Genomic DNA, 7,881 nt, shown 5'->3' with positions numbered 1-7,881 from the left:
ACGCAGATGCAAAAGGGGGAGAGAGATCTGTTCCAGAACTTTCAAAGGTCAACCCCTAGATATCAGGCCTTTATTCAAGATAGGAGAATAGGAGAGATTAGACAAACAAATGGTTAACATTGGGTTTTAGTTAGAGCTTTAGGTGTTAAAGGCAGCCCCACCCCTCCTGCATGAACTCAAGTGAGCACTTTTTGGACACAGGTGTGTCACTGTTGTTAATTGTATAAAATCGTCCATGCTCCTCTAGTTTCTGACCTAGTTAGAAAATGTTGCCCAGGCTGAGAGCTGAAAGCCTGATTTTAAACCATTCTGTATTGAAAGAACTCTGGCAAATTACAAGTAACTTTAAAAATGAGAGATGAGGGGGTGATATGGGGGTGTCTCAATTTGAATTGGGAAACATGAAATGCTGCTTGAATTGCAAGGCCCTCACACAGATTGCTATGATAGAAATGTTAGGAATGATTTTCAGTGCAGGAAAGTAGCCATTTGAAATAATTACTCTCAATCAGAAAAGATGGCCTTTGGATATAAAATACATACACATATACATGTCCCCCACCTTGACTTGGAACAAATGTTTTTAAATTTTTAATATAACTCAAGTGGCAGAATTTTAATGTTAATTGTTTACCCTTAGGAAGGGTGTCTATCATGAGTCCACAAGATGGCAGTGTCTTTTTTCTCAGGGACCTTTAGGAAAGCTGTCAGGTGCTTCTCTGAGTGTGTTGGGGTGGGATAAAGGGGTAGAGGGGAGGGAGGGGGAAGGGCTTGATGGTGTTGCAGGGATGGCAAAAAAAAAAAAAAACAGACCTCTGTTTTTCTAATTGGAAGAACAGATTCTTTTTACATTTCCTAAAGCAGAAGACTCAGAAATATCTAAATGACCCTTCCTCCTCTCTCTTTAGGGTTTACCATCTGATCCTCGGTGAGCCAGGGGAGAAGAGAATGATGAAATCCCTGAGTATTTTACTACTGATCCTGTGGCTTCAGCTGAGCTGTGAGTTTGGGCATTTCTGTGGGAGCATAAAGGACAATATTTGAAGTGTATTCTAGGCCCATAAGAAGAAACATGAATGGTTTTACCTTCTAAGTAGGGGAGGGTGGGAGGTCCATGAAAGGATAATTTAAATCCTGTAGAGTATCCACTACCCAACCACCCTTCCTGGACCATTTTCTTTTTGCACAGGGGTGCACAGCCAACAGAAGGCCGTGGAGCAAAGTCCTGCAGCCCTCAGTGTTCCAGAGGGAGCCATGGCCTCTCTCAACTGCACTTACAGTGACAGTGCTTCTCGGAACTTCATGTGGTATCAACAGTATTCTGGGAAAGGTCCAAAGCTGCTGATGTTCATATACTCCAATGGTGAAAAAGGTGAAGGAAGATTCACAACTCAGCTTGATACAGCCAAGCGGCATCTTTTCCTGCACATCAGAGGCTCCCAGCTCAGTGACTCAGCCACCTACTTCTGTGCATTGAGCACACAGTGGCTCCCCAGGCACTTGCAGCTGCACAGAAACCTACTGTCCCAGGAGGCCTGAGGTAGAGCATAGACCACAGAGCAGAGAGTCTTTTGTGCTCTAAATGTGATGGGAATTAAGAGTAATAAACATTGCTTTAGGAGTGTAATCCCCAAACAGAAATGCAAAGGGAAGAAAGGAGTCATGAGAAAATCCAATTTGGAAAAGTGTTTAAACCCAAATTATTATTATTTTTTTTTGGAGGGGGTTACCAGCAATTGAACTCAGGGGAACTCAACCACTAAGCTTCATCCCCAGTCCAACTTTGTATTTTATTTAGAGACAGGGTCTCACTGAGTTGCTTAGTGCCTCAAAGTTGCTGAGGCTGGCACTGAACTCGCGATCCTCTTGCCTCAGTCTCCCCAGCTACTGGGATTACAGGTGGGTGCAACCACATCTGGATCCCAAATTATTTTAGTTATTAATCCCCATCTCATCTTCACTCTTAGCTGCAACCCCACTCCTGGACATTTGATGGGTAGGAGGAAGGACTAGAGTGAGAGAGTGAGAATTTGTAAAACAAGAAGCTCAGGTGGTTGCAGAGATCAAATGTCAGAAAGAGTCCATGTTGCTCTTCCTGAATAAAGGCCAAGTAGAACTCAGAATCCCTGGCCTGAGACTTGATGCCTGTGCACTGGGGTGAGGTGCAGGGAGGAGGGAAGCAGAAGTCATAGCCACAGAGAGCCCCACAGCAGCAGGGCTGGGAGCACAAAATGACTCCTCATATCTGGAAATGGATACATGAGAAAGGATTTTAAAGAGTCTCAGATACAAGGGGCTTCATTCTGGAGAGTAAAGTACTGCATGAATCAGCTGTCACAGATGACAAGGTATTGAATGTTTTAGCAAATATTGGTGAGGAGAGTTGGAAACACTGAAGATCATATGGATGTTACCCCTTCTGTCTCCAGAGCTCCATGGATTTTGTTTGCCAATTAAAACAGATCCAGTAAAAATGTTTGTGGTCTGATGAAACTAAATATTTGTAATAAATATTAAGATGAATTATAGAAAAAAAATTGAAAGTCATACTTATTGTAAAACTGAAGCTGTAGTTATTAGTTTTGTCATTGTTAACATTGTCTAACAGGTCAGAGAAAGTTGGGAATGGGGAATTAATATTTATGTTTAATTTTGTTCACATAGTCACTGGCAAAATGGATGCATCCCAATCAGGATTTGGTTTGAATTCTTCATCTGAAGAATTGAAAACTGAACAGTTATTTCAAATCATGAAAGAAAGATTTAGAAGGTAGTGAGGAAGAACAGTGTGTTACGCAGTTGTTTTTCTTTTCTCATATATATATATATATATATATATATATATATATATATTTGCCACTAAATACCTAACTAAAAACAACTTAAGAGAGAAAAAGTTTACTGGGCTCATAGTTTTAGAGGATCAGTTTATGATTGGCTAACTCCATTGCACTGGGCCTAAGATCAGGCAGAACATCATGGCAGAAGGGCATGGTGAAAGAGTGTTGCTCTGTTCATAGAAACAAGGAAGGAGGGTGGGGGGAAGAAGGAGGAGCCAGGAGGACAAGATACAAGCCCAAGGACACACCCCCAGTTATTTACTCAGCTTCTCCAGCCATGCTTCAGTGGGCCAGAGTTACCACCCAGTACAGTAGTCCTTTCAAATTTGGATGGAATGGTTAGGTCACAACACTCATAATCTAATATTTAATCTTTGAATATTCCTGCATTAATACAGGAGCTTTTGGAGGCCATTTCACACCTAAACCATAACAGGAAGAAAGTTGTGCTACAATCAAGATGCTTCAATTTCAGCTCCATCTATTTGCATGTCTCTGACATCATGACACTGAGGAAAGAGCCCCAGTAGGGCTGGCTTGAACATCTATTGAATGTTACTAATTGGGAATTTGATCTTATGCTATATTATTATGTTTACTTCAGAATTAAATGAAATAGGATGCTATATTATTATATTTATTTCAGAATTAAATGAAATAGGATGCTATCGTAGGTTGAGTTTCTTAAAAGAAGAACATGAATTGAAATTATTTTGCTCATAATTTGTTGAGGAAAGCAAGTTAATATGGAGAATAGTTAAGCATGGATGTTGTTCAACTGTAATCTTGATTTTTGCCTGATATTTTGGGAGCTCTGGGGCATGAATATTTCTGCAGATCTGATCCCTCCCACCTTGAGGTAAGGGGGTGAGGCTACCAACATTTTGTGTGCAAAAATAAAGTACTGAAGTCTTTGGCAGTGGTTTATCTTGGAATAGCGGTATATACTATTGGGCAATGGTGACTCTTAGTGGCAGAGGTCAATTTTGTGGGTAAAGACCAACTATGAGTCAAGAGTAGTCAACACTCATTGTGGGGGGCTGCCCTGCACACAAGCTAAGGGCCCCTCCTCAGCCTTGAGTAAATGGGTGTTGGACTGGCACCACACACCACAAGCTGTGCAAAGCCAGTGGTCCTTACCTTAGCTTGGCAAGGAAGTGCTTCAGCTATGGGCTTGAGCAATACTCAATGGGACTGGGCAACTCTCCTTTTGAAATATTATCTCCTGCTTTATTTGGGTGGAATAGTCCATCGAATGTCTTTTCCCTAATAAATAGAGGGGTTCCGGGTACACTTGCTCTCTTGCCCTCTTGCCTTCCCTCATGGAAGAGAACCCTTGAGGTCACAGAGCAGTCCCACCCTCGGCCTGAGAAACTCATGTCTGTTTGTTGGGTGATTTCTTTGCCATTTTCTTAGCTTAATGTTGCAGCCAGCTCTTCTGAACCCAGCTCATCTCTTTAGCATGGGCAGCTAGAGAGAACTCTTAGCATGTGGGCATTGTTCACCCTAGCCTGGGACAGGGGATTTAGGCTGAACACCAACAGTGTCTGCTGTTAACATGGAAATTTGCTGGAACATGGGTGGCATTCACTTGCTGAGAGACTTTCTAATTCTGTATTCTAATTTATTACTTTCATCATCTATTTAATAGGGTATCTATAGCTGGTCTTATCATTCTTGAAGAATTGAAATAATTGAACTCAAAACACTTGTTAATAGAAAAGTTTAAATGAGCATAAGGGATTGTTATTTAAAACTAAGTCTTAAAAAATAAAAATAAAACTAAGTCTTATACTTTTTTAAGAGCAGTGTTTTAGTCATATTTTTCACCATTGTAACTGAAGGACCCAACCAGAACAATTGTAGTGGAGGAAAGTTTATTTGAGGGCTCACAGTTTCAGAGGTCTTAGTCCATTGAAGGCTGGCTCCATTCCTCAGGGCTCAGGTGAAGCAGAACATCATGGCAGAACAGTGAGGCAGAGGGAAGCAGCTCACATAGGGATCAGGAAGCAGAGAGAGACTCTGCTCTCCAGATACAAAATATATACCCCATATCCACACCCCAGATCCCACTTCCTCCAGCCACACCCTACCACTTCAGTTACCACTCAATTTATCCCTATCAAGGGGTTAATTCACTAATTAGGTTAAGGCTGTAACCCAATCATTTCTCCTCCAAACTTTTTTTCATTGTCTCACACATGAGTTTTTGGGGGACACCACATTAAAGCATAACAAGCAGTGATCAGGAAACCAGTATATTATTATCCCAGTTTGTTTTGGTAATGATTTTATGACACTATGCCTGTTACTTTACCTAGGCAGAAATGCCTCTGATAATCAGTTGATCATTTTGGGCTTTCCTGAATAAAACACATACAGGAAGAGATCCCACCAAGTACACTTGGGAATGGCTAACAATATTCTGTTCTTTGTTTATCTTTAAGAATGAAGGGCTGGGTATCATTGCAGACTCCCTATGTCTTTGTGCACATGCTCCATACAAGGTGCCTTCTTGAGTGGGGTTGGCTGGCAGGATGGTATGCGGGCATGCACGTGCATGGACAGGGTTCTCATTAAAATGAAAGTGCAGGCATTGGTCAGTTCATTGGTCATGCTAGTTTGAAGATGGACGAACTCTGTCAACTACTAACATCAAAATCTTCAGCCTTCCCAGATGGCTCGTTGCAATTTAGTGAGAGCTGAGTGTCTGTGTGCTCCTCACACACAAGCAGCAGCAGGATGGAGGGCACAGAGGGAGGCTGCTGTACCCTTCACACACTCACATTCAGTCTGTTCCTTTGTGTCCCTCCCTCCTGCCCTCCAGCACACCTACTCTCCCTCAGCCCAGAGCTGCTCCAGGGTCTGGTGGAACTGTTCTCCTTCACTCACATTCCCACTTGGATCTTCACAGGGCTCATTCTGGGTTATGCTTTTCCTTTCTCTGTTTCATCCATCATTGGGCTCCTGTCTGCTTTCCATTTTATGATACATTTCTCTTATAATTATCTTGCCATCATGTAATGAGATTCATCTGGTTATTTCTTTTAAAACATTTTTATGTATTGATTTTTTTCATTTTTTGCCTTGAGCCAAGGGAAAGATATGATTTAACACTTCAACATTATACTTCATTGGTTTCTCAATTTCATGATAATCTCATAGAAACTATTGGGAAAAAAAAACTCTCTCTACTTCAACAAGCAAATTTCTTTAGCTCCTTAAATATGTAACTTCCAAATTAAAATGATTTTAAGAGGAAAAATGTTTGGAGTTTTTATATGGGTTATATACAATTTTGGGGAGTGGGTCATGAAGTTGCCCAGACTGGCCATAAGTTTGTGGGCTTTGGCAATCCTGCTGCCCCAGCCTCTTAGCAGGTGGGACTCCAGGCTTCACCATGCCCTGGATGTAAAAAATGTTCATCCTTGATAAAGATCAAACAGATTTTCTGCCACTGAGTAGTAATCAAATGCTGACTTCATCTGAACAGGGAGATAGAATTCTTCTCTGTTGTGAGCCATCCATGAGCTGTGTTTGTGAACTATGCATATTGAAGCTATATGAGGGGACAAGTCTGGCATTGCACGAGGGCGTGATTGGGCTGCGTGATGCAAGTGTGCCTCTCCTGTAGCTCTGCCTGTGATCCCATACAGCACCTGAAATGAGTGTGACTTGCCAAGATGTCAATCTGCTGACCACAAGACATCAGGAAGCAAGACTCTACCTTTGAAATCTTATTGTCTGCCTTATTTGGTGAAGAACTTTCCATGGAAAATCCTTTGTGTGTCCATCCTTCCCCCCATAAAAATAAATTCCGGTGCAGCATTCTTTTTCCTGTGAGTTGCAGCATAGAAGCGGACCCTTAAGGTTGCAGAGCAGTCCCACCCTCAATCTGAGTAACTCATGTTCATGTGTTGAGTGATTTCTTCCCTGTTTTCTTAGTTTAATGTTGCGCCAGCTCCTTTGAACTCAGCTCATCTCAGTGTCAGGGCAGATGATGGTGAGACTTCTCCTTTTGTTTGTTTCTTTGTTTTTGTTTCTTTCTGAGCAGTAAGGAAAAAGGAAAGAATGGCAGGGAATAAGCAAAGAAGGAAGGAACCCTACACAGGTGGACAAATTCCCCACACTATGCTCCTTGAGATAAATTGCTGAGAGATTGAATCTTTCCAAGGACACTTATCTTTCCTTTCCCCTTGAGTTGCTTCATAGGGGCTATGCAATTGTACTATTTCTCACCCACTGTCCCTGTGATATCCCTGTTTGAATGTTGCCCTGTGCATCCCCCAGCCTTGTACAACAGAGCACCTTCCAAGATAGGAAATGAGGGCATCTCTCTGCCCTTTGTGCTTTTGGAGGTTTCTGATGTTTCCTCACCCCATGTAGTCTTGCAGTGGCTCTAGGCTTCATGTTCCACCCTGCATCATAGGTCACATCTTCAGTCTCCTCTGGATGAACTTCTTCCTCTGGGGCCCATGCTTCTGAGAAGTGTAGATGCTGAAATCCAGTACTGAAAATTGTGGACTTGCTAGATACATCACAGAAGAACTGAATTAAGTGCAAGGCTGTGTGTCCACCCCTGGCCTCCAAAGTTTTACTTACTAAAGAATTTTATTGGTTCCTTATCATTTTATCTCATAATGGGATTCATTGTGCCATATTTGCACATACACATGATATAATTTGAAAAACCTCATTCCCTTCCAACCACCCTCCTCAAATCCTCTTCTACTTACTGATTTCCTATTATTACTTTTTTTTAAAAAGTAATAATAGATCTGGTAGATAAGGGATGAATACATGTACTTAGAAAATTTTAATCAGAAGCACATTATAGAAACATTTAAAATTTCAAACTGACTATATGATTTGGTCTTATATATGTAAGAAACTATATGCAGGATGGTGACACAGATTAGAACCCAAGGGAGAAGTGGTTTCAGGCTGGTATGGGTAGGTGTAGTGTTCAGAAAGTGGTTTTTCTGACTTTGGAAAAGGATTCCTGTTGGTTAGATTCTCATTTCACTGGTGATTCTCTCCT

The sequence above is a fragment of the Marmota marmota genome, unplaced genomic scaffold, assembly GCF_001458135.2.
Source record: "Marmota marmota marmota unplaced genomic scaffold, marMar, whole genome shotgun sequence".
NCBI lineage: Eukaryota > Metazoa > Chordata > Mammalia > Rodentia > Sciuridae > Marmota > Marmota marmota.
This window is presented reverse-complemented; position numbering follows the sequence as displayed.